Source organism: Corvus cornix, chromosome 3 (genome assembly GCF_000738735.6).
Source record: "Corvus cornix cornix isolate S_Up_H32 chromosome 3, ASM73873v5, whole genome shotgun sequence".
Lineage (NCBI taxonomy): Eukaryota > Metazoa > Chordata > Aves > Passeriformes > Corvidae > Corvus > Corvus cornix.
Window position 1 is genome coordinate 46145533 of NC_047056.1, and position 23456 is coordinate 46168988.

The following is a 23456-nucleotide window of genomic DNA, read 5'->3' on the forward strand; positions in this document are numbered from 1 at the left end:
AAAGCTGAAGCATTTTGAGTGAGAGATAACACTAAGGCTTAACGATTTGAACTGATAAAACAAACTGTGTCAATTTGGGTTATCAACCAGATTTCAGCTTGTATTATATCTTTTGTTATAACCTTTTTATAATAATTTCAATTATGTAGTCTCTCATTCTCTAATTCTTCCTCTAAGCTGTTCTGTTGCTTGGCTGTGGTGAGCAGCTGCTGTGTCCCCTCCTCCAGGTGGCTTTGCTTCAAATGCCTGGAAAAAATTATTCCGTTTAGAAATAGGTAACACCACAGATACTTAAAATATCTCATGGTCCACCTTTTCCTGCCTGAAAGATTGTTGATATTTTGTCTTTGCAACATTAGAAAAAGGAGAGATCATTTTTTTATGTTCGAAAATAATTTTATTGCTTTATATGCTGCCCAGCTACACAGCTATGAAAGAGTTGCTCAAAGCTTTTGAGAAGAGAGGAATTGTGGGTGTGATTATACTTCGGGGAGAGGAAGTGAAGGACCTGCCTCAAAGTGATAAATCCGGTGAGAATTGAGGCATCAAACTTTCCAACAACAGCCTGAAGCAACACATTAGCATCTACAGCAGGTGATGGCAATGAGTCTGAAAAGCTCAGATTAAATGAATTCAGGTGTTGGTGTTAGAAAATCTGGTCTCTAAAGAGTAGTTACTATGGGAAGTTGTTCTTGCCAAAAGAGATTTGGAGGTAATTTAAATTGCAGTGCAAGTGAACTTTATGTTGACTCCAAGCAAGGCCATAAAATAATCATGTGCATGTGAGTCAGCTGTGGAGCAGGAATACTCACAGAATTTCTTTTGTTTGGCAGATATACATACTTGAGCTGATTCAAGCACAATTTCACCATATTTGTTAAAGTTCTAATACAGATTTTTAAAACCAGAAGAACTAGAGCTTGGGAGAAATGATTCACAAGGGGTGATTTAATTTCCGTGTTTTGGATGAACAGGGTGACTGCACATGGGGTGACATCATCCAGTGCTCCCAGTCTTTGTGGGTGACAGAGGTGGAAGAAAGGAGCATGCACGGCTATCCGTGGGAGGGCTGTGTCATTGCTATTTCAGAGGATAAATAACGCTGTCATATTATCATCACCTCAGTGAATATTACGAGACTGCTAACACTGACTTCCCCCTCTATTTGGTTAAAGAAAGCTATAAACCTTGCTTGTAAACTGTTTTATGCAGCTGCTTTTTTACCACGTTTTTGTGAGCCATATCATTGTTGACAGAGTTTTTGATTATGTTTGACTTTTATTTTTGCTCCCAGTGTTCTACGCATTTTAGATTGAATTCATGATTATACGGTGTGTGATTACTGATAAGATCCTAACTATTTGAAGGACTGAAATAAAGCTCTTTCACTTTTCCTGTCCTTTTCATCTCCCTTCACTTAAATTTGTCACGTAGGAGAAGAAAGTCAAAGCAAGACACCAATATTCTTATGCAAATTGGTCATTATCTGGTTATTCTGCTGCAAGGAATGCTTTAGTTCAAAGGTGTTGATACAACACTCCTAAAAAGGTGCCTGTGCTTCGTCTGGACTAAATTATTGGAAGAATTGATCACTTCTCAGACTTGATGAACTATAGAGCTATAATATTTCTTTCAAATTCTCTAGTTTACCCTTAAGGTTTCATTTTCCTGATGTGAGAGGTGAAAAATCAACTAAGACGAGAAATGATTTTGTGATTGACTATTCCAGCCAGGAAAAGCATTGAATCACCAGACTTGAGAAGAGCTCAGTCCACACTGCAGCTGAATGTGCTCCCCATTTCCCTCCTCCCCTGTCTGAGCCCCAGGCAGCACAGAGGTTACTATCTCAGCAGTATTTTGCCCATGCCTACCCATTTATTAGGAACTGTGAGTTTCCAGGAAGATTTTGAAAACAGAGGTTTTTGTAAGTTTCCCATGTTCACGTTAATTTTTTGCAGTGTCCTAAAATAACATTAAAATCTGTGAATGATTTTCTTGCCACAGTAATGAAATCCACACTGCTTTTCCAATACATTAACTGTAAAACTATCTTGTTTTTCCCAGAGAGGGTTTTTGTGTTATGTCAGTTAAAAACCAATAAACCATCACCTTTACCCCACCCTCGCCCATTTAGTATTGGTGGGGATTCCAGTGTAATGAACCATTATCCATGATTAACTGATACATCTGGGTGAATCTTCATGTGCCACCCAGATCACGTGAGGAATTGTATTAAGCATGAGAAGTAAGAGCTTCAAAGTGCTTCTATTTTGGTAAAAGAATGTGGCTTCCAAATATGTGAGCACTTCTCTGTTGGCTCAACCCACCTCATTTCAGAGATCATACTCTGCTGACTCTACTGAGAGTGGAGTTGCTGTGCCCTGGCACAAGCTTGGTAGGAAAAGTCTGTCATTGTTTCAGAGGGTCTCAAGGTGCAGGAAAATGGAAGGAACAGGCATTTGAGGAAACAAAAGGCAAAGATAAAACAGGGCTGGCTATCATGAAACTGTAACTGCCCAGCAGAAGCTGACACTGAGGTTCCAAAGGCAAGCCCCATGGCTTAGTTTTATTTTATGACTTCAGGACTTGTAGCTGTTCATAGGTGAGAAAATGAAGTTAAAAATTTATTTAAAAGATAGAGAAGCCACCTTTTTCAAGAGGTTACTTCACTTTTGTGATATCCACAGGAAGTTTGTAAGAGCTCTTTTGTAGTGTCTTAAATTTTGGCAGATCCCTGAGATCTGGGGAAAACAAGTATCTCACTGTGATAAGTGATAACCTAGCATTATGTCTTACATTTTTACTGCAGTTGTGGGGCTTGTTCTCTACTTATGGATACCTTAAAATACATAATCCAGGAAAAGAATAGGTGAGAATAATTTTAAACGTCTGTGACTGTGGAAAAAACGTGCAAATCAGTTCAGTTGCTAGTTTGTGTGCTCTTGTACATACTGGAGGTATAAATAGAGCAGAAGTCAGGTATAAAGGGAGGAGGGAGGAGTGTTTCTTTGGAAATCTCTTTCTTAGAAAGTAGGTAAAGCAGCTTCTGGATGTTTTGTTTATGAGGGAAAGGCCAAAATGAAAATAATTTACTAGCAATGCTTGAGAGCTGTCACCATCTCCTCTCTGATGGAGTGCAGATAACAGTAAGTGGTGTGTTAGGGTACAAGTTAAATTAGCGGTATTAATTAGCTGTCTGAGCTCTCCATTGTTTTCGCTGCTGTGAGTCTTTTCTAGACACATCTTGTGGGTCATACCAAATACGAACAAAGCAGGTAACTCTATATATATTTACTTATCTCTGGTTTATAAGTACTTGCTCAAATGTGCAAACTGTTCTGATTAACTCCTCTTGGTTAATCTGGTGTAGAGTGGTGGTAGTTGTCTCAACTTCTTTGTACTTCACTGTGGAGATTTTATCATTTACTTTAATTCGAAAAGGCAAAGTTAAAGTATGTGAACTAATATCAACTGGTAAGGAGTGATTTTCAGGACTTCAAACAGAGGAGAAACTGGCAGTGTATCAAATGATCTATAAACTCATCAAATTTAGGTCAAGTGGAGTGTGTTGATGTTTTTGAATTATGCTGCAATTCAGCTTTTCCTTTAGTAAAAGTCTGTAAATATGTTCCTTATAATTTTTTTTTCAAACCATGTCTAGTCTGATCTGATCTAAAATGATATTTTAAAATCAGGTCAGGAGAACAGTTACTAACCTTAGTAAGGTGTTTTGGACTGTCTTGGTCAGTTGAAAATCAGTTTGGAAGTAACCTTTATTTGTAGAAATGGACTATGGCTTGCAGAAGGAATTACAGCAATGTGTAATGGAAGGTATGATACAACATCTAGCATTTGCTTGTGTCCACGTGTGATGAAGTCTCTTCCTGTCCCAGCACTAGCAGCACGAAAGCAGTTGGTTTCATCAGCTGTGATACTGACACGGTTAGTTTTCTTTGCTTAGCCCACCATCTCCTTGTTTTTCATCAGAGGTTGGGGCTAGCGGGTGTGCCTGCCCAAAATCTGATTCCACACTGCAGTGGGGGGTACTCAGGAGCTGTGCCACATAGCAGGATGGAAAGCCCGTCCTGAGCTGTGCCACGCCAGTGTAGCTTAATGCAATACTGCAACAAAAGCATTTAAATGGTGCCTAGAAGGCTTGATTTGTAACCTGACTTTCTGCAGGGGAGCCTGGGCTGTGTCTCCCAGGCATTGGCAGGTGCAGTGCAGAGGGGATGTTGTCCAGACTTAGCACTGCTCTCCAGCACAGCTCCTGTCCCCCTGTTTGCTGGTAAGGCCTGACCACTTGTGTCCCTCACTCCTGAGCTCATTCAGCAGTAGCAGCATTTTTTGTAAGTCTGATTTGGCTTGGGTTTGTTTCCTGTTTGTAGTCAGTGATTTGACAAAATAAAAGGTTAAATTGATGACCAAATGAGGTTTAAAGTGGGCTTCAACCTGAATAGAAATTCACCTTTATTTTTTCTGATTTTCTTTTAATGGACCTCTTCAGTATTTACTTAGTTCTGACTTGATCAAGTCTTTGCTTTATCTTTGCTTCTGCTTTTATACAGAAAGAGATAGCAGTCTTTGTTTTTTCCCTTATTTATGTATCTAAACTGGTTATTGCTTAGTTTGTTTCTACTAGTCATTTTTCAGACTGTTTTGGCTTTTGTTGAGGTGCTGATTTAGGGTGGGTTTGTTGGTTTTTTTGGTTTGGTTTTTTTTTTCCTTAATGAAGAACAACACTCATTAAATGAAGGAGTAATTTTATAAATTATGTATAAATGTAGTTTAGGAGTTAGAAGAGAAGCTCTTCATCATTAGTGCAATTGAATTATGCAGAAAACTCTGAAATATAAATAATGAATTTATTAAATGAGTCATATGACCCTTTGCTATTATGCACCTGAGTATCTGAAGCTCACCTTGCTAGATCTGTATATGTGCCGACCGTGGTTCACAGGTGGCTTTTAGGAGTGTACCTGCTTCAGTAATTTATCAGAGACCAGTGAGACAGGATGGCATAGCAATGCAACAGAACTGATTCATTGGCAGCCAAGTCAAATCACATCCAAAGAACAGCATTATTTATCCATATGGGATCCCCCTTAAAACAAGAAAATATAGAACTTCCCATCTGCAGCTCTTTTACAGAGCAGCCTCTGGCATCAGGAAAAGCAGAATGGGTAGTGTGGTGTCTCAAACTGAGTCTTTTTCTACAGGCTGTCAGGATTTAGTAATCTAATCTGTTGGGTTGGTGAGAACTGATAGAGTTAAGCACTATAGGGTGAGGCAAGAAAAAAGTTATAAACAGAGGTCTCACAGCACTGGGCAAGTCTATTGAAATCATTCTTCTGAACAGTGTACGTCACAGCTGCCATAGTGACAGTGTTTCAGCACCTGAAAGGCATTTGAAGTGTCTTGGCATGGGGAAAAAAAAAAAAAAGAACAGCTATAGATGTTAAAAAGGAAGATGTTAAAATATATATATTTTTTTTTTTTTTTCTCAGTGATTTGAAGTATTTTGCATCTGACAACAACCTTCACTGAAGGGTTGTTAAAGATTGGAACAGCCTGCCCAGGGAAGTGGTGGGAGTCACCAGTCCTGGAGGTATTGAAAAGAAATGTAGATATGGCACTTAGGGACCATAGAGGGCTTTTCCAAACCAAGCAATTCCTTAGAATCAGGGATGGTGGGTCTGTGTCCCAGGTAGCTGAGAGACACCGTGTGTCCCAGGGGCTGGCATGAACTGTTACCTGGAGCCTGCTTCTCAAGATCCTGTCCTAACTTTTCCTTTCAGCTGCAAGATTTTGTACAGATACCAGAGGTCTGTGCAACCTGTGGCTCAGGTGCATGTTGTTTGATCCCTTCATTAGGAAACCCAAAGCCTTCAACCAAGTTTCTCAATCACTGTTGCCCATCAAACCTGGTAAAACAAGTGAGAATTTCATTGGGGGAAGAGTGGGGACATTCATTGTATATACCAGCAGTTACTGAAAATTTAAAGCTTTTGTAATTAGACTTTTCCTTTCTTTTTAAAATTTAATTTTATTTTTAATACAATGGTGCTGAAGAAACTAAGGTGCTCTCAGCTGCAGGGATGGAAGCATTACACTGTTATGTGCTGCAAAATGAAGAGCAGAATGTTGTTGATCTCTTAGCTTAAAATTCCTGTTCTCTAGTTTTAAAATGTCATCGATACAACAATTTGCTAAGATGTGCTAGCACTGCTTTACAGAGCTGTGACATTTTGCATTATAAAATACTGCTTGAAGCAGGGGGTTATTTATTATCTCATCCCTCTAAGCTGATAAACAATGCAGAGGTTGTCACTCAAGGTGCAGATTACAATATGCAACAAAAATTATTTAAATTGTTTCTGATGTGTTTGAGCAAGAGATATAAAATATGCTAGCATTAATTTGTGTTCTCAAAATTAAAAGCAGATTTGTTTTCAAATAAAACTGATGCATTATGTAACATTCAAATTTCAGGAAATATGATCATAATAGCACACAATAATAAGTTGGGGTTTTCTTTAATCTGAAAGATAAGTAAAGATTTAGGTACACAGGTAAAAATGGTCTTGATGTCTTTTTTTTTTTTTTAAATCCTCAAAGCACTGAGTCTACAGAAATCTTCTGTAGTCTGTAAATTCGACTTTTTTTTTTGTCTGCAGCTTGACACAGTGTAATTTTAACATTGAAATGTTAATAACATTTTCAGGCAATAATTCATGCAGTTCTATTGCTTATGTCAGTGGTGAAAAGGAAAGACATTTGCCAGACCTGGGTAGTTGTTAAAAGGTAGTGTAAGCTTGAACACTTTTGTGAAGGGCACAGGCATCCTTCGTGGCTCAGAACCCTGCAAGCTGGACAAGAATTGAGGACATCCTTCAGGTTTCAGTTTCTGCCTTTCTTTTTGTTTTTGGTGGCAGTGAATGATATTGCGTAACTTTGAATGCTCACAGTATTTTTTTCATGCTTGTCGAATTTGGGAGCACACCTGAGCCATGAATGGGGCTGAGAGACCTCTCTGACCCTATTAATGTGTTGTAGAACATCTTGTCTACCAGGATAGATTTGCCTGATTCAGGGAAATAATTGTGTTACTTTTAAATAGCTTTACTCATTTTTAATATGGCTTCACATTTGCAAGGCATAATCTGGCCCTTTCCATACTGTGACTTTCTCTCTGAATTTCAGCAGAACTGCTCGTGTGTTTAAAAGAAAACATGTGCCTAAGTGCTCTGGTGGCCAGAGGCCAGAGTACTCAACATGCTACAGGGCTGAGCCCTAAATGCATGCTGCTTTAATGTATAGTCTTCTCTAGCCCAGGAAAAATCAGGATTTACTCTATAAGAAGTGTCACAGAAGTGTGAGGAAAATATCTTGCTACGTGGAGGGTAGCTCAGGCTCCTAGCAAATACAAGCAACAGAAGCAACGTCAATGATTTTTTAAGTTGTATTCAAATGAGGTGCTTTTTGTGGCTAATGAATTGGTCAGTTAATTTTCTCATCACCATGTTTGAGCTTGTTCCTGCCGCTGAACAGTCTCTTATTTTTTCACACGTTGAAGATGGCATTAATTTAGCCTTCTTTCCTGTTATAAAGCTTTAAATGCCTTCACATTAATGTCTAATAAATGAAATTTGTGGTTTAATCTGCACATTATTGCTGCTGAAGGAGCAGAGGGATGCAGGTGGGAGATCTCAATTCTCTTTCTTTTCTTCTCTTCTCATTTACACCAGAGACATTCCAGGATCCTTATCAGTTAAGCAGTTTGTGTGCGTTTTTTCCCATGGTAATAGTGACATGAAGTGGGAAATACTTCAAACATGCATCTTTGCAAGTATTCTTTGGTAACTAAGTCTTCAATATTGAATTTAATGCATATTGGTTTTTTCTATCAATATCTGTGAGGGAGCTTTTCCTGATTGGGGGAGAGTTGAAAGATATCCTTTTAAATTATTATTAATTGCTTTCACTAGAATAAAATCTGTGTTACTTTGCTTTGGATAAGATACTGAGAGACAGAAGGGTGATGTTAAGTAGAGTGTAGTTAATTTTTTTTATTGATCACTGAACTCTTGGTGGCTGTTTCTGTTGCTTAGTTGTCCAGTCTGCTCCTGGTCAGCTTGCATTTTTCTTCTTTTCAGTCAGCTAGTTTTACATAAATTGTTACACAGCATACTGAAGAGGCTCTTTTGAACTGTTGCTTTCCAGAGGATATTTCTTTCCTCATGCTGGCATGTTGAAACAGGGGTTTCAGCAATCTGACTGAGCTCAACAGTTTAGCCCCTGTGCTCAGGAATCTCCAGGGGCACATTTTAAATGCTACACAAGCAAGATCCAGGAATTGTGATTACTGTCAGTAAAGTATGGGAAAGGAGCAAGTGGCTTTCCAGTCTCCAGGGGGGACTCTTCTGGCTTGATGACAGAAGATGAAATTATGGGCATAGGACGAAAATAAAATGGAGTGTATGGAACTAGTAAAGCTCAAAAATATGAAAGCTAAAATTTATAAATAAAGGGCTGGTAGTGGGGCGTGCTTGGGGCTGAATGCAACATGGAAGCGGGCCACAGCTGAATGTCTATAGAGTTTGGTGGATTTTCTCAGAAAAACTGAACAAAAAACCAACCAACCAGAAGTTCTTCAGTCTCAACTGTGGTGATGAAGAGTTATAAATAATACTAAAAAAGACACTAGCAATTCAGAGTGATTTGCAAAGGGTTCTCTGTAAAGGATGTGCAGCTGGTTTTTGTTCTGTGTAGGGGACTGGTTCCCCCCCATCTCAACAATTACTCTTCAGTCCTCAATTGAATTTCCATCTGTTTCCTAAACTTCTGCTGGCTACTGTGGCGGGTAGATTGTCCTGCTGCCTTCCAGCTAGTGTCAAGTGTCTCAACATGTCTTTATTCCTCCACCTATTGGTTATTTCCTAGCAGATTTGTGTGTTTCTAGTCAAAACATATGCTGGCATCTGCTAAATGCAGAGTGCTTATGGTGAATGAAAATAAATAGAGCATACAGTTTGCCTCTTCAGATATTGTAGGTAATGACATAACAACTGTTAAGGCAGGTTTTGTGTGGTTTTTTGTGCTTTCTGCAACATTTTGTACTTTCCAAACATGCCTATTTCTCCACAGTAATTCTGAAGCCTATTGATTGCCTTTTTCTTCCTCTGCTCCCTTTTTCAGCAGAGATCAAATCCCTTTATTCTTCAATTTTTTGCTTATTTTTATTTTCACTGAAATAATGGGGGAAAAGTAATGTATATGAACTCCAGGGATCTTGTGACAAGATTTTTATCCATGTGCAAATAAAAATATAGGATGAAGGAAATTGTCAAAAAACAGGAGAAAGGTTCAAAAAGGTATTTATTAAATGTTAAGCTTTTTTATGGATATATGTGACTCATGCTTGCCAAAATCTACAGGTTAGGAGGTAAGAAAGAAAAACATTCCTGTGTCTAGGGAGATCTTCCTGTATGTTGTTCAAGTAGTCCTTTGCAGATATTATTCTCAGCATGAATAGAAGGTGACACAGAAGTATGCAGAGAACCATAAGAGATAATATTGTTATGCTCAGACCTTTGCACTTCTCAGGGGCTAAAGAAAAAGGAAGTAAAGGCAGCTTTATGGTGGAAAGGACCTCTGGAGGCACCTTCTTCAGTCCACTGCTCTAGTCAGGGCTAACTTCCTAGTTTGACTGGGCTGTCTCAAGTCTTGGTCACTCAGGTTTTGAAGACATCCAAAGGTGGGGCCTCTGACTCTCCCTGCTTCTGGCATTGCCTCTGCTCAGCCTTCTGGTCCCAGAGTGGTGTTGTGTTCCAGGAGGAAGACAGACAAGTCAGCTTCTGCCTGTGGAGGACTATGTGAAACCTGTGAGATGGAGAGAAAGGACTACACCTCAGAGCTGACAGAAGGAAGTGTTACTTTAAGATTTGAAAGCAAAATAGTAGGTGAAATAAGCAGGTTTATTCCAACAGCATGTGCTGTTTGCTTCCATTAAAATTTGGAATGAGTGCACTGACACCTTACTAGAAAGCAATGCTGGTATCTTTCAAATGGGAAAAAAAAGTTTCATCTTCTATAATTATGATGAAGATTAAGAGCTTTCTAACCAGCATAATCTTAGCAGAATACCATAAACTGTGATAAGGGCTGTTTTTCAGGACTGCAATAAAATATGCCTGTATAGAGCATAGCTCAATCTTCACTAGTTGTATGTCACTGCTAAGTGGGTTATCACTGCCACTAGTAAAAAATAGCTCTCTGTCACAAGCCTTTGTAACTTGCTGTAGTACAGTGGTTCTAAAATACATTTATTTCTTACTGAAATACCCTCAAACACCCTACCCTACAAGATATTTGAGTATACATGGTACTGCAGTAGTGGGTTTATATAATGTAAGAAAATAATAAGCTTTTTCATGGTTTATTGACATTTATTATTTGAATAGTCAAGATTATTACCATTTAAGAATATGTTATTTAGAAAGAGTAAGGTAATGCTTGTGAATCCTACAGAAGAATGATTAGGAGCATTGCCAGTTGCCTTCTTTTTATGGAGCATAATGACAGGTTTCAAATGCATTTTTGCTGAGCTCCCTCTGAAGAAGCTCAGCATCCACAGAATAACAATGTCAGAAAACAGTTTGTGTTTCCACTTGATTAGCTCATGTCACTTTTGTCTCTTTTCTGAATTTGCTGTAAAATCCTGCTAAATCCTTCCATGGTTCTGTATATGCTTCAACCCATTCTGTCAAATCACAGAGAGCTTACGAAAGCATCTTGCCAAGTCATCTGGAGGATCTCTGGGGTTTTTCTGGCTTATAGCATGGAAGCATGCTGAGCCCAAGGACGGGGCTGATGACAAGGGAAGGTCTGTCCCTTGGAGGGAAGGGGGTAGTTGATATCCCTCCTTGCTGGTCACTGGGCAAAGCCTCTAGTTGTGTAGGAGATCATGATACTGTGTGGCCATCTAAGTGTGTGCTCATAGCCACGGTCCCCTTTTGCCTCTCCTGGAAAGATTGCTCTGAGGTTGCTTGTGACCGGGTGCTCTGGGAAGGGCATTTGGTTTCCTCTTTTCCGTGAATTGCACAATGAACTTTCTCCTGCACTTAGAACAATTTATTCTGAAATGGTAGGAGCAAGTGTTCCTCTGATAGCCACCCATCCATCAGCACTAGCAGAAACTAGTACTAGCCTGACTTTGCAATGAAAGTTGCAGAAATGTGTAAAGGGGCTTCATTGTTGCTTTGTATCAGAATACTTCAGTCAGTTACAGTCATTGTATGTCCTGCAGGATATGCTATAAGCCTGTTGTTTTTTCCTTATGGTAATTCTGGGTGATCTGTTCCCCTCCAGGGAGAGAAGAGGCATGGTTATGTGACAGAAGAGAAAAATCTTGTTTGTTTTGGGGTGATACTAGAGATGCAGTTGTGAGGAGATATTTCCACGAAGTTTGAGAGTCTGACTGAATGCTAACCTTTGAGCAAGTGACTTTCTATTTGGTCAGGTCCTTGTGCTGCAGTTATTTTACAGAGCTTTATTTCTTTTTTCCTTTTGTTCAATGAAACGGCACTAAAAATAAAAATCAAAAGTAACCTCTGTCCCAGTCCCCCATAAATAAATAAATTTACCCTTTATAATATTGTTCCAGCAGCACAAAAGGGACAGATAACATTAAGTAGTGGTATTCAAAATTTCCTGTGTTTTCTGCAGGCTTCTGTGTTTTTATATCTTTGATTGCTACTTCTCTCTGAAAATAACAGGCATAAATGTTTTCTAACAATGCATCAGCAGCTTATTCTAATTTCTGAATTCTAGGGATGTGTCCTCTACCAAGTGTTTGGGGGGCAAGCAGTAATTTTAATAATCTATGTAATATTTCTCATAATATATGACTTCTAAGAGAGGCAAAATCTCCATTACAGAGATAGCTCTAATACCAGGTAGAGTTTAATAACATCTAGAATGAAACTCTCTTATCCTTTGATAAGATACCTGTAAATGTTCTGTATCCTAATTTGTCATTTTCTGCTGCAGAAAAATAAGCATTGGTGACGTGGCGAATCCTTATAAAGCGTTTTCATGGCATGCTATCTTTAATGAGAATCTTGCAGTCTGCAGCTGGGATCAGGATAATGTATTGTCTGTGGCTAAGCATTATGGAAACTTCAGATTTGCTTAAGATCTTTGAATTTGAAGCTTTTAACTCTGTGTGTGATTGTTACCTCAGTTGATAATTAGTAGCCATGTGTGCACATTCACATTCCATGGAGCTGAGTTCATACGTCACGCTGAGCAGAATTTGGGCATCCAGCACAAAAATGTCCCAACTCCTTGGTGAAGGATAGCTGAGAAATGGAGAGCTGAGACAGTCCAAGTCTGCAAAGAGGCATGGCAGGACTCCAGCCTCCCGCCTGAACTTTCCATTTGTGACAAGCAATGAAGAAACTTGTTCAGGCCTCTTACAGCTCAGAGCGTTACAGCAGAGAGGCTGTATAAGAAACACTGGGAATCTGGGCACTAATTACAGGAACACTTCTGCAGTCTTTTCTGGGAAAAAAGTGGAGGAGGAGAGGTGCCATTATGCTTAGGTACAAGTGAAAGGAGAGGGAAGGAGGGAATGTTCAGCTCGTTGAAACTCCCTACAGATGAAAAGTTCCTGTCCTTGCAAACAAAAACACTCCATAATAATTCTCAAAAGAAAAGTTGGAGAAACTTAATAGACCATATCTATATAAAGCCAGAGAAGAACTATCAGGGAGATGCAAAATTGTCATCCCAGGACAGAGAGGAAATCTCAGTACAAACTCTGTCTTAAAATCCACTCTGAGACACATTGGGCCAGCCATGGTTTGCTGCCCATCCATGGGTCCCTTCACCTCCTGAGGCTCTGCAGCCACCTACTTCAGGCAACTGCGCACTAGCCCAGGCTGCCTGCTGCCTCTTTTCCCCAGAGTCCTGGGGATGCCCTCACTCAGCAGCTCAGCAGAGCTGCTTGGTGTGATGTGCTGAAGGTAACCAGGAGAGGTCAAGGGAGCTACAACCAATAAAGGGAACCCTGAAACCTGCTCTTCATATGCTCACAGCAGAAAACAATAGCTTCTTGCCTCTCCTACCTCTGAAGACTTGGTCTGGTGGGTACAAATGGTGCTCTCCCTCATCCTTTTCCCATTCCTCACCTCTGCTCCAGTCCTTTTCATCAGTCAAAATCTTGCAACCATGCACTTAAAAATAAAACGCAAAAATTTGTTATTTAATTCCTGCTCAGTCTCCCTGCTCCATTATTTTTTAGATTATATTAGAAAGAAAATAGTCTTTTCCATGCCAGATTTTCCTTTCCTTTTTTTTTTTGTGTATGTATATGTGTGTAACTTTGCTTCCAAGCCTAGCTGTGATCTTTAGCAGGCGCTCTCTGGAATTCCAGAGATGAAAGGCCTATGCCAGGCAGCCAAGCACCATATCTGTCTTTCAGAAACAACTTCCCTTGAAAAGGGGCAGTGGCTTTCCTCCTGTAGCCTGTGTATCAACTCTTACACCCCTTCCTCCTCGAGGCCTTTGCCTTTGGTGTCATTGAGATCATTAATTGATTTCTGGTGTCTGTTCGATTAATCCCTGAACTTTGTCACTATTACAGTGACATCCAAGCTGACTTTCAGCTGGACGCTGTCCCTGATTTTCATTTTCTCTCCATATAGCTGTAGAGCTGTGCCAGACAGCTGGGATATTTTTATTGTCACTTAAGTACAGAGGGGGGTATCCTGGTAGGATAGATCTAGAACAATCTTTGTGACAATTTATTCAGACATCCAGATACATTGGTCCCAGATCTTTCTTTAAGTAATTTTTTTGACTTAGTTCTTAAAACTTAAAAAAAAAAAAATCATTTAAAACATTGGCTATTGTATTAACATGGATTTAAAAAATTGTTTTATGGGCAGTTAAGCACTAGACTTTTTGCTGACTTTGTTTTCCATCATAACAGTATTTTACTGGGTGTATTGGGGTTTCACTAATTACATATGCAATTAGGTTTGTTAGTGTAACAAGCTTTGACATTTGTATACAAAGGATAATTGGTAAAATTTGCCCTTACAATTACTCGACTGTGATTATAAATGTGTAATACAGCACATGTAATAGCAAGGAACCCCATTCAGCAACTCAGGAGGTACTTTCTGACCCTGCAAAGTTAATGACTGAAACTCAATAATATTTTGTGCCTTGCACTGATAATATGCACTAGGGGTTTTTTAAGAAAAGAAAAATGTGTTGATTTGTTGTGTGGCAAAGCGAATCACAGAAGTATCTGAGCATACTCATCTTTTCTCCTGCGGTTTCTCCCCAGCCTCCTCAGTGTGGATATCATAAGAAATAATTCACCAAGACTTTCTCTTTAGGCAATGACAACGAATTACAGCATTGTACTGTTCAAAGTATTACATCTCTGATCCTGAAATGAGTGTACAGATCAGTCAGTACAATGCTGGATCATATTAATAATTTATCATAGGGATAATTATACAGGAAATAAAAGGGACAGGGAGGGCCATAGTCTACTTGCATAGTTTCTGAACATTAAGAGATGTATTACATGTCTGATGTGGGTTCTTAATGCGGCTTAGGAACATTGGTCTGCAACTGTGCAGAACACCTTAGAGAACTATTAACACAGGCCATAAAATACCGAGAGACCAGTTACTTATTAAAGGTCTGAGCATCAGGGAGAAATAGTGCAGCTTTAAAAGTTTTAGTTGGGCTGAACAGTGAAGTTTTAATTAAAAAAACTAATAATTGTTAAAGTCATTTAATGTTAGCAATCAGCCTTGTCAATAGCTTGTGAACTTTTTCACCAGTACATTTCTTATTCCCAAAAGTCACTTTTGGAGATCAGAATAATGAGCACAGAATAATATTCTTTTTTCTAGCAAGGTAGGACAGGCTTTCTGCTAGCTTGCACAGATCCAGATTTCATTCTGGCATCTTTGTGCAGACTGAAAAACAATGTATTACTCCATAAAAAGTCCTGTTGTGTATATAATAATAGCCTTACTTGTATTTGAAGTGAGCATGAGGATCATTCATAGATTGAAGACAGCAGGGAAGGTTGAAATTACACAAGTCTTATGGCTGTAGCAGTATCCTCACCTGATTTCAACTGAACCAGAGATATTTTCCCCACCCCCACTAGAAAACATTTTAGATACCCCTTACACCCTGTTGTAACTAATTTTGATTTTTAAACTTGGTGGTGGTGAATCTTAGTGTGAATACTAGTGAAGCATCATATTGTCCAACTTGTTTGGAAGCAAAGCACCTCACACATCATGTCTATGCTAAATGCTGTCACAGAGATGACAGGACTGTTTTGGTGGTGGTGGTGGTTTTGGGGTTTTTTTGTTGGTTTTTTTTTATTATAAGGAGAAACTGAAGAAACCAACCACTTTGCCCCTTAATCTTCTTTTTTTTTTTTTACACTTCGAAGAGTAGGTTGACCAAGGCAGGTGATGATATCTTGCTAATGAATTAATTTTAGATGCTTGTTCTTTTTTGAGCCTATATAGTGAAAATACTTTATCTAGGGAAATTACCCACAATACTTAAATTGAGCTTAGTGGCAAGCCCCAGTCACTGAGTCTCGTCTCTCTCATTTCAGGTCAAAAAGCAGGTGGGTTAGTATCACTCATTTTTTCATTTTCATTATAGCTCTTGTTTCCCAGTGTTCTATGCCATGTTTTAAAATCAGTCACTGGAAGCAATGTGCCCTAATTTCTTCAACCCTTGCTGAAGCCTTGAGACTGAACTTATGTTTTCCTTGCATGGAATTGAACTTGATACAACAACAAGAGACAACAGGCTCTCTAGGCACATTTTTCTTACAAGATCTCACCAGAGACCTGGTAAGGAATTACTAGGGCAACTCTCCATCCTGCATGCAAAAGAGAGCAAGGATGCATAATTATGTTCAGCTGTTTCCCATACACATCCTCCACCTTCCTTTTGTCTAGTCTCCCTTACCCTCTCCTGGATATTTCCAGCACATCACACCAAGCAGCTGTGCTGGGCTGCTCCAGAGACTGGTAGCTGCTGAGCATCAGGAAGTGAAGTGCTGATGGCTGGGCTGTAAATCGTGACTGGTCCTATGCATCTCGGGGATGAAGGATGAATTTTAAACCAGGGTTTGTATCCAGATATTTTCTCTCTCCTGGACAGTGATTTTTAATATCCCTTGTAATTTTCCTCCCATCATAATAGAAGTTCTCTGTTAGTTTCCTCAGAATTTGCTTGTGGGAATTGATACATAGAATGTTGCTAAATTTGTAAAGTAGTATGAGACAAAGCTTTCTGTTACTTCCATTGCATGTCCTCAGCCTTTTAATAGGTAATATAAACCATCTTCATTTGAGTGGGTTTTGTTTGTTTGAGAAGAAAGTTTACTGTATCTCCCTGAAGTGGTTAGGAAATTAGGGTTATTGTCTCCAATTTTTTTTTTTTCATTTTCGGCTTAAAGGATAAAAGCTTTATCTGAGACAGAGATATTTTAATGCAGATAAGCAGACTTTTGAAGTATAATAGACATTTAAACTGAGATTTAAAAATCGTTTACTATTATAAAGAGCTTCTCTGATGGAATCATGGAAATATGGGGTGGGGGAATCCCTCCTCTTTCATATAATATCCCTAGACTGAGAAATGATGTAAGTTATCTTCTATGTATTTTGTTATGTATATTGTAAGAAATAATTGAATTTGTCACTGTGGAGAATGTTCCCTTAGACGTGTAGTAAAGCAGTCTCTTTGAAGAACAGGAATCAAAGAAGTTGGTTTGAAGCATTGGAGTCTTTGTGCTCAGGGACTAAATGCTGACTTATGCCTTGTTTAGGTTAGGCTGCATGGCTTCTTCTTAGCCAGTCAGCGTGATGTGTGCTGACTAGGGAAGAGTCTCTTTTCCTGTTAAAATTCTTTAAACCCAAACTTTTCTCCCAAGTGGACATCCCTTATTGTCCATGTTCATGCTGAGTTTTTTGTTTATACATATAGGGTTCATCCCCATTCACAGGCCTAAAAATGTTTCTCTTAGGCCTTGAACATGTGATGTTTTCAAAGAACTACTCCCTCTTATTTCAGAGGTCTTTGCGGGGACAGCCAGCAGCACGCGCTCCTCTGAGCAAGAGTGGAGGCTTCTGGGCTGGTTGCTCTCTGGGCTCCTGCAAGCCACACCCTGGGTGGGGAGGTTTGGTCAGGAGGGGCTAGGGGGGAGCAGAAATCCCATGGTGCATGTCACACCCTGCTCACAGCGCTGGCTGCTCCACTGCATTGCACCAGCTGTTGTGTGCCACACCACTTACTGGTATCTCTCTCTGGAGACAGGTGTGCTCAAACCTCAGGAGAGAAAGAACATTTCTGTGATTATTCCTCCCCTTCCCTTTTTTTGTTTGCTTCACACTGTGAGTATGAAGCACTTTTGATAGAATTCTGCTGGATGGAACCCAAACATATTGCACAGGACAAGCTTTTGAAGAGATGAGAGCTTTCCTAATGTTTGGTAGTCAGTTTAAGGGAGTGACAGTTCCCTTTGATGTCCTGGGCTCCAAATATTTAAGGACAGTGTTGCAGAAAAGGAATAGAAAGCTGGTAATATACTACTTCATTCTGAAATCATAAGCTGTGTAAAGAAAACTTTGAAAGTGTTAGATTTAGGAAAGATAAATGTTCATGCCTCAGGAGAGAGATTTTAGGTTGCTGAAAAAAAGCTGAAAAATCATAATTCTGTGGTTTGATGTTTTGATCTGCGTGTCATAGAATGTTTTCGGATGGAAAGGATCTTAGAGATCACCTAGTTCCACCCCTGGCTGTGAGCATGGACACCTACAGGTTGAGCAGAGCTCCATCCAGCCTGGCATTGAACACTTCCAGGGATGGGGCATCCACCACTTTTCTGGGCAACCTGTTCCAATGCCTCATCACTCCCACAGTGAAGACTTCCTTCCTAATATCTAATCTAAATTTACCCTCTTTCTGTTGAAAGCTATCTCCCCTTGTTCTGTCACTCCATGCTCTTGTAAAATGTTCCTCTCCATCTCTCTTGTAGGCTCCCTTTAGGTACTGGAAGGCTGCTGTAAGGTCTCAATGGAGCCTTCACTTCTTCAGGCTGAACAACCCCAACTCTCTCAGCCTTTTCTCATAGGAGAGGTGCTCCAGCCCTCTGATCATCTTTGTGACCCTCCTTTGGACTTGCTCCAGCAGGCCAATGTCTTTCTCGTGTTAGGAATCCCAGAGCTGGACACAGTACTCAAAGTGAGGTCTTAGAAGGGCAGAGCAGAGGGGTAGAATCCCTTCTCTTGACCTGCTGGTCACTTTTCTTTTGATGGAACCCAGGATTCAGTTGGCTTTCTGGGCTGCGAGTGCATGTTACCAGGCCATGTTGAGCTTCTCATGCACCAATACCTCCAAGTCATTTTACCTTTTGTCCTAATTCACTCAAGGACACCTGGTATTTGGGTTTCCAGGAAGGTTTCAATTAGAAACATGTTCAACTGATTAACAGTAGTTGGAAATATTTGAAAATAGATTTTTTCAGTGATTTCTAAAGAAGGCAAGATGTTTACTGCTATGGAACCTCTCCATCTTCCCTGCCCTTTACAACTGGTGTTTTGAATGCTGAAAAATTAATGTCTGAAAGATAGCATTTCAAATCTAGGTGTGTGCACTTCTTGGCAATATTTTTCAATCCTTAGGAAACACTTTAGTAGTTTCGTAGTGGCTAATTTAGGAAAACCTGAGTTGAACAGAGGCGATGATTTCATCTCGGGTCTGCCTGTTTCAAGCTGTGTTGCCAGGAAAAGAAATACTATGGTTCCTGATTTGATACCAAAACTATAGCCATTTTCACATTGTCCATTTATGTAATAGTATCACAGCTGATTTCTCTCACTTCAGTTGCTAAGAGGAAGAACTCTAATTAAAGCATGATCTTTGAAGTAATTGATATTTTATTACTTTCTCTTTTTTGAAAAGACCTCATTTTGTGTATGTTAAGATCATTAATACTTTTGTCATTTCAGGAAGAGTAATCTGCTCTTCACTAGAAGGGCTGAGGAAGTGGCTTAAAATATTTCAGAGTAAGCAGCAGATTTTCCAGACCTCTCAGTCTGACAGTGCTTTCAGGTCTGATAAGTGTGCATTCCCAGGGAAATGCTCTTTTCAACAATGATGGCATAAGGCATGTAAGCCACAGAGGTCCCATTAAACTATCAAAATGAGTCTTAGTACGACTCAGATAATGTTTCTGCTGCCTTAATGAGAAAGAATTTTCATCTTAGATCACCTACCAGTAGCTCTGTAAAAGAATTACAGGGTGACAAGGCTAGCTGAGTGTTGAAGATAACCATCTTTGTCCCCACTCTGTTTAACATAGTCTCATTTCAGTGGGGTCCTACCAGTGTCATTCTGGGGTAGTGGAGTATCTGTCCACAAGCACATTTGGTTGTTCAAGCTGTTCTCTGCCTTCTCTTTTGTTACAATTGTACTATAACATCTACTTGGTGATGATGCTAATCAGAGAGTTTATTGGCTCTCTTCATGGACTCTGTGATTTTTTTCTGCCATATGAAAGGCCAAATCTTTGTAAGCATAGGCAACATATGGGTATAGGTAGGATTTGCTTGCAACCTGCCCCAGCATTTCCCACAGATCATAGAATCACAGAGTGCTTTGGATTGAAGTGAATCTTCAAAGACCACCTAGCCCAAGGCCCTGCCATGTGTAGGGTCATCTTTCAATTGATCAGATTGCTCAGAGCTCACAGAACCTGACTGAACATTTCCAATGATGTCTGATTCAAGAGTCTCACAGGACAGCAGGAGCTGGAAGGATCCACTTGCCCAATGGACTTCTTTGGGATGGGCAGAAAAGAGAAAGGTAAATGTAAAGGATGTACTGAAATCAGAACACCTCACTGTAGTACTACTGTTAGTTCATCAGGCTATGGGCTATTCTGAGGTGCCTCCCTATTGTTTTGACTTGTAATTTGATTTGGGAGAGTGTCTGATTAAGAACTTTGTACTGATCCATGAGCTGCCTTCATTCATCATAATGGTACCCACGAGATGTAGCTGAGTCACCAACCTGGGTTATTTTTTCTAGCGTACATCAGTATTTTATTTAATTATAAAGTCCAGATCCTTCTGCTTTCTGTTACAGGCTTTTTATCTTACTCTGGTCATGTCAAAATCAATTTGTAATTCTGTGGTGTACACATGAAATTAGTTTTAATTTGCTATGTGTTTCCAAGGGTGACTGACATTTAATATTTTGTTCTGAGGGTCTCATTAGCACTGTGTACCCATAATCTATTCTATGGGTGTAATGACAGAGGGTAAGTGAGCTACGGAACAGCATCCATCTGTCCCCATAGTGAATGGCCAGAGGGAAATACAGGGGGAAAATAAATGGATAATTGTCAGCATCTCTGTATTTTGCAGCTTAGAAAAGTCAAATATAGTACTGTGAGTCTGCTGTGAGCTTCAAGGATTTGGCCCTCCATGACCCAGAAGATGCTTCTTAGTATTAATTTGTACATGCCAAGGGAAGGGCTGCCACCTTCATGATGTGTATTTATATTTCACTGTACAGGGGTAACGCCACTAGAAACTTAGCACATTGTGTTAAATTGAGAGAATATTCACTTTACTAAAACATCATCAGATGGGACAATATACTTATTATTTTTCAGTGCTTCTTATTAATTTCTTATTAATAAGATGTAGTGAGTAAATTGCTTTATATTTTTAGTGTCTGAAAATTACTTCATTGAGGTATTTGGAAAGTCTGTGCTTCTCAGTGTAGTGGCTAATAGTGTCTGGTGATTTTTCCCTGGAAGGAAATCATCATATATTTTTATTAAAAATAGACTATTTTGATTTCTTTTATCTGGAAAATTAATGTCTGTTCACTAGAAGAGTAGTGATTTCTATTAAATGCAAGGATGCAGTTGATGAGAAAAAGCCTTTCATTGTATCAACATAAACATTTGCTTTAAAACACATTGGAATTGTTTTCAATAATGGATCTTTCAGCTGCGGAGTAGTCATTACAATCAACATAAATACTGAGAAAGAAACATGTACTGGAAAAGAAGCAAAAAGAATGCAATTAAATGATTATGAGATAACAGAAACCTGTGTGGAAGGAGGTAAAGAGAATGATGACTTATTTATAAAGTCATCATTATAAAGTGTTTCAAACCTCATTATCCTGAAGAATTCTTGAGGTTAATTTTTTCCGGATGTTCACTTTTATCACATTTTGGCAGAATACACATGAATTGTCTTGGTGATTTTGCTTTTGTGTGTTTCTTTAGAGAAAAAACAAATAAAACAACATGCAGGGTTTCTTTCCTCTGACCTTTCATTAGATTCCTTTTAAAAATCTGTTTTGCTTTTTATATTGTTCTCCATGTCTGTCTGATAAAATTCCCGTACTCACTGGTTATTGCTGAGGTGCCTATCATGGTGATGCAAGAGCAGGACAGATGGTAAGGGCAGAAGAAAGAGCAGATTGTACTTTTTGATTGCACAGTTATTTATGCCAGGGCAAAGGACAAGCAGAATTGCTTTACCAGAACAACTGCTCTTATCTAGACATTTCACAGGGCTTTTGAAGTTGCATCTGCTGCTTGTAGTGAGTGTTGTCACAGAGCCTTTGGCTTTCATCAGTCCGTGTGACCTGTGGTAGTACATTTTCTCATTTGCAGAAATGCTGCTCTGCACTGCAGAGGGGTTGCTTCAGTTTTCCTTACATTTAATCCTCATAGGACTTTTTTCTTTTGTTGTGAGCATTTCCACAACCTTTTTACAGAGAACTTTTTAGGTGATTTTTTTTTTTCTTTTTCTTTTTTTTTTTATATTGAATTCATGTAGAGATTGAACTTAAAGAAATTGTAAAATTATATAAGAATTTATATTTAGATATATGTATTCACTTACATATTCTATGGAAAATATATTCGGGTATGTAGTAAATAACTAGTAATTGTTGCAGGAACTATTTATCCCCCAATCTTTTTATCACATTATATTAATTACCCAGTGGTAGCCATTACTTGTATCCATATAAATCTTAAAACAAACAAACCCAAAAAACCTACCCATATTTTCATCTGAAATTTTTTAGCAAACACTGGAAACTGCAAGAATTTGCCATAAATATATGCATCTCACTATTAACTTTCTCCAATATGCTTTTAATTTTTACTTACTTCATGTAGATATTAGTTTTATCTTATATATAAATAGAAGGTTCGTTATTTTTGTAATATGGATATATATTATAGCTTTATACTTACTATAAGTATGATTTACATAGTTATACATATATAATTTATAGTCTTTATATTAAGAAGTGACTTTGTGATAGGAGATTATTAAAAAGAGGATGAAAGAAAAATTAAAAGTATGTTTCTTTCATTTGGGTTCAGGTTGCCTGTAAAAGAAACATAAGGACTTAGGTCTCTTTCTTATCTTAAAGAATAGGCTAGGCTTTTTGCCCTATCTCATGCCCATTGAAGAAAATTGTATGGAGCTAGAAGGTTCAGTTTTGCATTAGAATCATCTTTCCATATGAGAAATTACATCCCTGTTTATCATGAAGGTGGTTTGATTGCATATGGGAATTGGCTATCTTTATATGCAGCTACCCCCCATTGATCTTAATGGCATATGAAAATAGAAAAGAAAAACAGTAAAAATATATTCTTGACATTCAAAAGTTAAAATTTTCCTTTCCTTATTTATCAGTAGTAATTCTATTAGAATGTATTGTCTCTCGATGACAAGAAATGCCAGTGTTGATATCAGCTTATTTTCCTTTTAGCGTTTGTAATGGCTCTTCTAAATTATTCTCACAAATGTTCTAATCATTTGGAAAAACATGTGAAGGGATGAGAAGAAAGAATGGAGGGGTTTGACTTCAAGGTTTTCTTTTCAAACAGATGAGTGAAATGTGGTGGGCAGTATTACAGTAACTGGGCTTCCTGGCCTGAAGCAAGGCTGCTGACTGCATTTTGACCTATCACAGCACTGCATCTCTTCAGAGTTCTGTTAAGCTTGTCAAACTTGTCTACACTATTTAAGCAGAAGACAAGAAGGACAGGAGAGAAAAATACGGGAATAGGGACCAATTGCTGCATGAAAAGAAAAAAAGAGCAGAGATTTAAGACTCTTTAAACATATGTTTAACATATTCATCCTCTTTATCTATATTGAACATGTTAAGCATTGGCATCCTGATGGGGTATTGGGCTATTTTTACAGCCACTTTCTTTGGACTTCAGAGACAATTTGTTTGCTCTTACAAATTCAGCGGATCTTGCCACTTGTAAAATTGGCGGTGCTGGTGGACATAAGTCTGCAATGTGTGCTTGCATCCCAGAGAGCCAACCATAT

The 23456-nt window shown here is 38.8% G+C and overlaps 1 protein-coding gene across 2 annotated transcripts in view; it reads left to right on the forward strand.

Moving 5' to 3' along the window:
* CHRM3 (cholinergic receptor muscarinic 3) overlaps positions 1-23456 on the forward strand; it is a 265327-nt gene that overhangs the window by 91326 nt on the left and 150545 nt on the right. The window lies entirely within an intron of this gene.